At 39.7% G+C, this 10,592-nt stretch overlaps 1 pseudogene; it reads right to left on the bottom strand.

Annotated features, from left to right (window-relative positions):
- Positions 1-1,631: 1,631 nt before the first annotated feature.
- LOC114027489 overlaps positions 1,632-10,592 on the bottom strand; it is an 11,571-nt pseudogene continuing 2,610 nt past the window's right edge.

The raw sequence follows: 10,592 nt of genomic DNA on the forward strand, positions 1-10,592 counted from the left end.
TGTGCTATAACCTATGCATTCCCAAAATGCAATGCACTATTTAAAATCACCTTTATGGGGAAAATGGGATTAGGAACACAACACTTAAAAATTGATTGGAATTATAGTCTGCTGAGGCCCCCCTCACCTGTAACTGTTGACTTGCCAGCTCACCCCACCCAGGATCAGCCCAAACAGTAGCCTAAGGCCATGCTGCCACCATTAATTGTAGTATTTATGTATTTCTTAACCATTTAACACATATAAAACTACTACCATTTTTATTAGGTTCCTATCTTTTATGTATCACTGATAAAGTTTTTGAGCGTTGTTTCCTCTAATCCCATTTTCCCCCTAAATTCTGTGGTTTTTATTGTGTGATTTTGAATAGGGCAAACTAAGTTTTAAGAATGCAAATGTGTGATAGCAGAACTGACTCTGTGCGTGTATGTATATGTGTGTGTATGTATATATATGTGTATATATATATATAATATATATATATGTATTTATATTTTAAAGGGTCACGGCAGCCCCAAACCAGATGTTATAAAATAAGCTGTGACGGTCATGGTTTAGTTAGCCCAGAACATCAACATGGTCAGTCACTAGGCCCCAGTCCAGGTTTTACCCAGGGCTCAGGTTATACAACTCAGTCCAAATCCTTTCAAGCCAATAGAATGTGAAGCCCTCTTCTTCCCTCAGCTATCTCAATGCGGTCGTAGACAGTTCTGTGATTTGGGGACATATTTCTTTATTTCAGATCACTTTTCCTACCTCTGTTACTTTTTACTTGGGTGACAATGGGCAAGTCCCTTAATGATTCTCTGAGTCATTCATCTGTAAAGTGAGGGGGTTGAATTCGTTGACTTCCAAGGTCCCCTCCAAATCTAGAGTTATACTTTCAAGATCCTATAATGCTCTTCTGGAAATGACCAACAGTATGAGGAGCAAAATCTGTTACACATTTTCAGTCACCTTTCACTTGTGTCTGACTCTTTGTGACCCCATTTTGGATTTTCTTGGCAAAGATGCTAGAGTGGTTTGCCAATTCCTTCTCCGGTGTATTTTACAGATGAGGAAACTGAGCCAAACAGGGTGAGTGACTTGCCCAGGGTCACATAGCTAATAAGTGTCTGAGGCCAATTTTGAACTCAGATCTTCCTGACTCCAAACCCAGTACTCGATGCACTATGGCGCCTCCTAGCTGCCCTTATTACATACTGAGTAGTTATAATGATGGACTAAACTAGAATGCTTAGAATCAGGTCTAAGAATACACTAATGCCATGGCAATTAAGGAAACTAATACAAATAGAGCTTTAATAGATAGCAATATGCCATGCAAAGCTGGTTAAAAAAAATTAGTCATTACACTGATAACAGTGCAAGCAGCATGTCTGCAAGCTTGTTTCCACCCTGAGAAATGTAGTCACTGAGTAGAAAAGAATAAATACAGATTGGAATGAAATACTATAGTAGTAAGAAGAGATTGTACCGGAAAATGTAAAAATAAAGCCGTAAAGAAGCACAAATATAATCAAGGCACAGAAAAATAATTCCTAATGCTCCAAATTTAGCCACCAGAATCCCCAAACAGTAGCTCTCTCTGGAATCTCCTGGAACCATCCAGCCTACACTCTACTTCCAGATTAAGCACACTCAAGCAGGGCTTGGATTGAATCACTCCTTTTCTGAAACTCCATCCAAAGCTCCCCATTGCTCACTGAACGAATCCAGCCCTGCACAAGAAGCATTGAGGAAGCGCCTTCTGTCTCCTCTCCACCGCCCTAGGCAATGGGAGATAAAGACTAAACCAGAAACAGTCCCTATCCTCAAGGAGCTTACATTCTACTGGAAGGAGTTGATTTGAGAGGTTGTATCTCACACAAGCTAAGGCTTGAATGAGACTGGAAATTCTAGACGAGACAGTGGGGTGAAATCATTCTGGTACTAGCCTATATGTCCAGCTTCATCACACAAGTAGGGTGAGCAAGGTGGCACAGTGCATAGAGTGCCAGGTGTGGAGTCAGGAAGACCTGAGTTCAAATCCAGTCTGACACTTCTTAGCTCTGCGACTCTGGCCAAGTCACGTAACCTCCGCTGGCCTCAGTTTCCTCATCTATAAAATGGAGAGGATAATAGCACCTCCCAGGGTTCTTGTGAGGACCAAATGATATGATTGGTAAAATGCTTAGCATAGTGCCTGGCACATAGTAAGCACTAGATAAGCAGCTATTATTATTACCCCGTCCTTTCAGATACGTTATTGTTGCTGTTGTTGCTCAGTCCTTTAAGTTACGTCCAAGCCTTCGTGACCCCATTGGGGGTTTTCCTGGAGGAGATACCGGAGCGGTTTGCCATTTCCTTCTCCGGCTCACTTTACAGATGAGAAAATGAAGGCAAACAGGGTTAAGGGACCTGCACAGGGTCACATAGCTAGTAAGTTTCTGAAGCCAGATTTGAACTCAAGAAGATAAATCTTCCTGACTCCAGGGCCCAGCACTTTACCCATTGTACCACCGAACTGCCCCCGTGGTCCAGCAAACTAGACTACTGTTTCCTATGCCTTCCTACCTCCAGTATACCTCTACTCATTTTGTAAACCTGGCTCCAATGTAAATCCAGAATGCCTTCCCTTTCACTCCATTTCCTCCTGTCCCTTCATAGCTATTTTTCAAATGTCACCTTTCTCCCTGATTCCCCTAGCCCACAGTGTTTGCTCCCTTCCCTGAATCGTTATAGAATTTCGTTTTTGCCTGTTACGCACTTATCACATTCTAATAATAATAACAATGATCGTAACTCGCAAGTATATGGCACTTTATAGTTTGCAAAGTGTTTTCTTTACAAATTGGGTGCATTAAGCATTACTATCCCCATTTTATAGATGAAGAAACTAAGGCTCAGAAATATCAAATGTCTTACCCATCCATAAGCAGTTATTTATTTGCAGACTAGAGATTTAAACATAGGTCTTCTAAGTGTAGTATACTCTTTTCACTATTCTACCTGGGTTCTCTACAATAACCTATTTTGTTATTTATAAAAATTCCTTATCATCCCTACTAGATTGTAAGCTCCTTGAGGGCGGGGACGAAGTCTACTTATCTCTGTATCACTCTTATCACAGTATTATAGAAAGTACTTCAATAAGACCGTGGGTGCAAAGATGAAGCAGAACTCCATCATTGCTTTTCCTATGGGGCCTAAGCAGATAAACCCAGGAACAGATTTCCACAGAAAGAGGGATATGTCCCCTGTTCTGCGGTTGTCCCTCTAAGTCACAGACAAATGTAAAGATATCCTCGAACTCCTCCCTAGGCAGAGCTAATCTGCCTAAGAAACTGGCTTTTTTATAGATAACCTCCAAATTATTTCTTTTTAGCAAATTTCCCACCAAGATAGTAACATGCCTCCATGATTGTCTGTCCATCTGCCAGGATATACACCTGTTTGTGTCAGTTTGTTTGGCTAATGGGACTCTAATGACACTGGCGCTGGAAATACCTCAACAAAATTTACCAGGCAAGTTGATTTGGGGTCCCTATAAGGGAATGATAATGGCTTAAAGAACAGCTCTGGAGATAAGGGATATAGAGAGTGAATAAAGGAAGGTAACAGAGTGGGTAATGTCATTATATATATCCATTTGAAAGCTACTTTTCTGCCAAATGTATATCTTACATGTTTACTTATGATGCAGAGTTCATTTTTCCATTGCCCTTTAAAGCCAGCATATTCTTAAGGTTACAGATGTCTTTCAGTACATACACCTGAAAAAACCCGCAAAACTTTCTGCACTAAGATTCACCAGTCACCAGGCCTCAACCCATCCTATTTACACTAAGCTGACGTAAGAAGGAGCCTTTTTCCAGGTGGGGAAGAGACGGCTTGCTTTTTTTCTCTACTTTCAGTTTCCCTCTATCAACGTATTTCAAAGCTAGACTAATAGAACTAGAAAGCTGAGTGGGATGTGAGATCAACGACTTGATTCTTCTTTTACTGGGCCAGACCACAGAGAAAGCTGGCTGTGCCTCTTGGGAGCATCGGATTTGGTGTCAGGCTACACCTGGATTCTAAACTGTATTATCTGAGGCAACTCATTCTTTTCCATGACCTTAGTTTCCTTCTCTAGTATAAAAATATTTTAATAACATTGGCATTATTTATACCTCACAGGGCTGATTTTTTTTAAACAAGAAAGTGCTTTGTAAACCTTAAAATGCTATGTAATTGAAGCACTTCTAAACCAGTTCCTTTTTGTCCTTTCCTCAAGGGCCAGTGCCCCTTCTCAAGCAATGCTTGAAAGCTGGTATCATTCGCCTCTGCGTGATCCTGGGTAAGTCCCAACTTCTCAGTGACTCTCCAAGACTGCAAATTGCAGAACATATGCCCATTTCTCTGTTTTGCTAAAAGAAACTCCCTACTAGTCTAATGAAATCACAGGTGCAATCCAAAGGAGTTCCCCCCCCCCCCAAAATAAACCTTTATCCTATATCCTAAAACTTCTTTTTTATCCCACTGACTTTTTCTTCTTTTTTTTTTCTCCTGTTTTTTTTTTTTTTTGGAGGCAATCAGGGTTAAGTGACCTGCCCAGGGTCATACAACTAGTAAGTGTTTGAGGTTGGATTTGAACTCAGGTCCTCCTGACCTCAGGGCCAGTGCTTTATCCACTACACCACCTAGTTGCCCCCCACTCACTTTTTTTTTTTTTTTTTAGTGAGGCAATCAGGGTTAAGTGACTTGCCCAAGGTCACTTATGTGACCTTGTGTATGTGTCAAGTGTTTGGTCTGAGGCCGGATTTGAACTCAGATGCCCCTGACTTCAGGGCCAGTGCTCTATCCACTGCACCACCTAGCTGCCCCCGCCACTGACTTTTTCAAAGCATATCGACTCATCCTATTGAGTAAAATTTCTCACATAAAAAAATGCAAAAAAAAATATTTTCTACCTGCATATCATCACTGAGATAGCACAAAATGGAAATTAAAAGAGACCTCAGTGTCATCTGACCCTGGCTCCTAGGGCAGAGGCCTTTCCCTTACACACAATACAGCTTGAGCCCCTTAATTATGGACTACTGTAACTGACATGGAATTGCTTATAGATCATAATGGCCATGAAATCATGATCCAGGAGCAATAGTTGGGTTTCACAGGGTCTTTTGCACTCTAAAGGACTAAACGCTTGAGAAATTTCCCTAAAATTATCCCAAAGGGATGGTGAAACCCAGTTCAAGTTCATTCAGCTATGTAGTACCTCCTGACAATTCTCCAAATCAAAAGAAGTGCAACCTGGGAGAACATTATAACATATAATTACAAGCTATAACTCTCCTGAGGCATGCTAAACTTGAACACACTAAGATTTACCTCCATACTGTCACTTTTAATTAATCAGTACTATGTAATTTATGCTTCTTAACAATGCAGCAATAGCCTCTTCTTTATGAGTAAAAATAAAATATAATGCCACTGAGGGGCTTGGGCATTTGAAAGACACACTGCATCTCTTTTGTTGAAGTATATTCAGTATTTGACATGGTGGGTTACAGTGAGGGTTGCCTCAGATTTTCCTTTGGTAGCTCTAATTTCATTCCTCCATTTCTCAGTTGTTGCAGATCTTTCTGGGGCCTATCCTGTTGACCAATCCTCTTCCATTCCTTTCACCTCTCTTCTTCTATTTCCCTCCAAAAGATTAAAGAAGTAATGGAAGAGGAGGGGAGGGAGGTGGGAGGTGGAAAGGGAGAGGTGGTGAGCACACTGCCAGGGCTAATGGGATAAAGAGGAACTATTCTTTTCCCACTTCAAGTCCTGGTAGGTATGTAATACATGGTGTAAGGATGCATGCAGAACCAAGTCCAAGTGGTATTTTTTCTATGAGGCTCTCCTTATTTCCTAGCTGCTAGTTTTTGTATCCTAAAATTATATTGTATATGTTTGAATATGCTTTGTCTATGCCAATATGTGTACATGTCACCTGACTGGACTGTAAGCTTCTTGAAGGTAGGGACTGTTTTACCTTTTTGTCATCAGTGCCTATCACAATGCATGGCACATAGCGGGCACTTTGTAAATGCTTTGTGAATTATTGACACTAAAATTCAATTGGCTCAGTTAAGAGATTCCACTAAATTACATAGAGCACACACACATGTACACACACATACGTGTGTGTAAAAATACATGTGTATATATATATATGTATACATTTCCTTTATCTCAGTGTCTTTAGACCAATCTCACTCTAGCGCCATTACCTACCTTAGCAAGAGTGAAGAGGAGGAGGGAATAGCTCATGGTCCAAATTCCTTAAGGCATCTAGATCCCCTTCAGGCAATTCCTTATCCATTAAAAAAAGTACAATTGATAGAAGAAACTGATAGGGAAGGAATCTGGTGAAATATTACCAAGGGCCCTTTAAATCTTGAATTTAACTCTGCCTAACAGGCAGAGTCAAATAGTTATGATTGAGCTAAGCTACCCTGGATTAAGAGCATGCAAAGCAATAAGAGGAAGCTGAATTCTGAATAACTGAAAAACCAATAATAGTCTTAGAAAACACATAATCAAACATACCTCCGCCCTCACGGCAGAAAGCTGGGAGGCTACAGGACAGTATATTCTGTTAGACTGAGTCATTAAACCAGATGTTTTGGTTTGATTGTTTTTCTGTTATAAAAAAGGGTTCAATCAAATTTCCAAAAATCACAGTGGTATAAAAGCAAAAGAAACTTTTAAAAAAACATTTTTTCTATAAAGAATAAGTCATGACAAACTAACATTGACAAACTAACATGACAAACTGACCCTTTTTTTTTTGACAGGATTTGTAAACTGATATGTACAGGTATACCTGAATTTCTGTAAGGCATTTGACAAGATCTTTCATAGTGTCCTTGGGTATAGCATGGGATATCTAGACTGGAAAACAATAGTTACATGGATTTGGAACTGGATGAATGAGAGAACCTAAAAAGTGGTGATTAACACACTGACATCACTCTGGAGCAATGCCTTTAGTGTCAAGGCCCTGCTCTATTTGCATCATTAACTTGGATGAGGACATAGTTGGCATGTTTATCAAATCCGCAGATGACATGAAGAAGGGAGGGATAGTTAATGTAAGGGTGAGAAAACTGATGTCCCAAAAGGAAAACATATCCAGACAGTGTTTTCATGGGAAACAAAATAAAACAAAACCTAGAAATTTTAATAGATGGGAAGCTCAAGATAAGTTGGAAGTATGACATGGTAGACAAAATATGTAATACAATCTTTGGGCTTACTAACAGAGATATAGCTAAAATGAAGAGGATAATAGTTATACTATTATCTACCCTTTGTCATTCTCCAATCCAGTTCTGGGTATTATTTTTTTTGTTTTTTGGGGTTTTTTTAGGCAATTGGGGTTAAGTGACTTGCCCAGGGTCACACAGCTAGTAAGTGTCAAGTGTTTGGTCTGAGGCCGGATTTGAACTCAGGTCCTCCTGAATCCAGGGCCGGTGCTCTATCCACTGCGCCACCTAGCTGCCCCCGGGTATTATATTTTAGAAAGGATTTTGACAAGTTGGAGGATGTCCAGAGGAGAGTGGACCGGGATAATAACCTGGATTGAAACCATACCATGTGACGTCTTGCCAACCTGGTTTCTTAAAGGAGGCAGACCACCCAGTTTCCATATTCTTACTCCAGTGTTGTTGGAACATGAACCATATCCAATAATGATAAAAAATCCAATGAGAAACTATAAGAGGTAACACCTTTCACCTTGGAGCCTCATGAAAAGTTGGCCATCATGCCACGGACAATGAGAAAGAGAGACTCTCAAGCAAACCAAGCACCTGACCAAAGACGGGAAATGCAGATCCTGCAAGGCTCTTTGTTTGGAGGCAGCAAGAGCAGAAGGCTCTTCTCAGAAAACACCAGGGAAGTCAGAACATCCCGGAATGGGGACCTTGGAAGCCCAGGGGGATGGGAATGGACAGCAACCAGCCTGATGCGACAGTGCTCAGACCAGGTCAGCCCAGGTCCAGGGACTCTGAGGTCTATTGTGAGATGCCAGAAAGTAGAGTGCAAACCCAGTGATCCGAACTTCAAATTTCCTGGGGCAGCCTAAGCCTTGGGAGGCAGAAATCAGCTCAAGAACCAAGGGTACCCAGGGCAAGACCTAAAAGAGTTACTTCTCATACCAAAAAGCATAACAGATCCTGGCTCTGGCACAAAATTCCAATTTAGAAACTTGAAGCAAGAGATGCGCAAATCAAATTAAACAGCAACAAGTATCAACAATTATTGCAAATCTAAGTAGAAACTTGAAGGAAAAAATGGATTTTCCACAAGGACTAGTAAATAACTAGAAATAAAGCAAGAGATATTTTAAAATGAAACAAACATTTAGGGAAAGAATTGGAAGGAGAACAAGCAGCTTTGAACAGGAAGTGTAAATCTTACCCAAGAAATGGGACTTCCTGAAAAGTAGAATTAGACCAAACAGAAATCAATGACTCTACTAGAGAGCAAGAAATATTAAAAACAAAATCAAGATGATTAAAAACAGAAGAAAACGTAAAATATCAGCTCTCAAAAACAACTGACCCGGAAAACAGGTCAAAGAGAGGTAACTTAAAAATTATTGGATTTCCTGGAAACAATGACCTAACAGAAAGCCTGAACACCAAACAGCTTGTCCCAAAAGTCTCAGTAAAGTATAAAACTCCACTAAGACTTTTGAGACATCTTGTATTTCAAGAAATCGTAAATGAAAATTGCCCAGCTCTATTCAAAGCAGAGAGCAAAGTGAAGGTAGGAAGATTCTACCAATGATCTCCTGAAATGAATCCCAAAAAAGGAAAATACATAGGAATGTCATGGCCAAAATTCAGAGCTCCCACATCAAAACAAAATGCAAGCATCCATAAAGGAGTTCAAGTCCCAAAGAACAACAATTTGACTCATACGTAATGTGGCAGTCCCAACTAAAAGCTAGAGGAAATCTTGGAAACAATATTCCAAATGGCAAGAGAGATAGGCTTATAACCAAGAATAACTTACCCTGCAAAGTTGAGTAGAATCCTACTACAAAGCTGAGGAGAGTACTCCTGGAACATTTTGTGAAATGCACAGAAGAGAACAGAAGGAAATTAAGAAGGAAAAAGAATCCTTGAAGAGAATAAAGGACCATTTAGGCTTCAAGCATTTCTGATGAAAAGATCAGAGCTGAATAGAAACTTTGAAATATAGATGTGGGAATCAAAAGAAACCTAAAAAGGTAAATTTATTTAAGTAATTAGAAGGAGCTATATTGGCGCAGTGGATAGAGCAGCGGCCCTGAAGTCAGGAGGACCTGAGTTCAAATACAGCCTCAAACCAAACACTTGACACTTACTAGCTGTGTGACCCTGGGCAAGTCACTTAACCCCAATTGCCTTAAAAAAAAAAGGAGCTATATGATATAGTGCTAACATTGTAATAGGAGAAGAAACAAATATCCCTTCATAAATTACATGTATTCAAAAGGTTTTGAGGCAGTTTTAAGAAAAACAGAGAACCTGGAGGTGGAATAGTTCTGTTTTGAGAGTTTTAAGAGGGGAAAGAAAAAGGAGGGTAAAAGGAGGAATACATTTGTGCAGAATGGAGGAAGAATACAATGGGACTTAAATTTCTCATGAGTGAGGTGTGTAAGAAGTGTGTGCAAACATCAATGAAGGGGTGGAGGGAGTGAGCATCAGATGAACTTTACTCTTTATCTGAAACAAAGGAGGGTTGAACATTTGTACACACACACACACACACACCAGAGTTTGGTAAAGAAATACTTCAAATTCAACTGGGAAATAAGGAAGTATGAAAGATGGGGGTTAAGAGAAGATAACTCTGAGGTGAGAATAGTTAAAAGCAAATCAAACTTTCTTATCATGAAGGGAGTATTATCTAAAGGGTTTCCTGAGATTACCTCTGAGAGAACTGGGGAATGGCTAAACAAATCATGGTATATAAATGTAAAGGAATATTGTTGTTCTGTAAGAAATAATAAGATTATTTCAGAGAATCCTGGTTGGTATGAACCAATGCAGAGAAGAGTGAGAACTAGGAGAAACATTCATATGAGAATAACAACATTGCAAAAAAATTTTTGAAAGGGTTAAGAACTCTGGTCTCCAGGGGAATTATCATGAAGTGTGTTACTCATCTCCTGAGAACTGACTGACACAAAGAGCAGAGGCATACATTTTTGGACATGACCATTGTGTGAATTCATTTTGCTTAATTGTCATAAGAGACTTTTTTTAATCCTCTCAGTTAATTGGGCTAGGGACAGCTAACAGTAAAGTTCCAAGAGTGCCATTAAAATGTTTAAAATTTACAGAAGAGAACAGAAGGAAGTTAATAAGAAAGCACAGATATGGAGGAAAGTTTTGTAAGTATTATGTAAGATAGAGAGATAGATAGAGAGATAGATAGATAGATAGATAGATAGATAGATAGATAGATAGATAGATGGATGGATGGATGGATGGATGGATGGATGGATGGATGGATGGATGGATAGATAGATAGATAGATAGATAGATAGATAGATAGATAGATAGATAGATAGATAGATAGAT

Source organism: Vombatus ursinus, unplaced genomic scaffold, assembly GCF_900497805.2.
Source record: "Vombatus ursinus unplaced genomic scaffold, bare-nosed wombat genome assembly UNPS02014861.1, whole genome shotgun sequence".
In the NCBI taxonomy this organism is placed as follows: Eukaryota; Metazoa; Chordata; class Mammalia; order Diprotodontia; family Vombatidae; genus Vombatus; species Vombatus ursinus.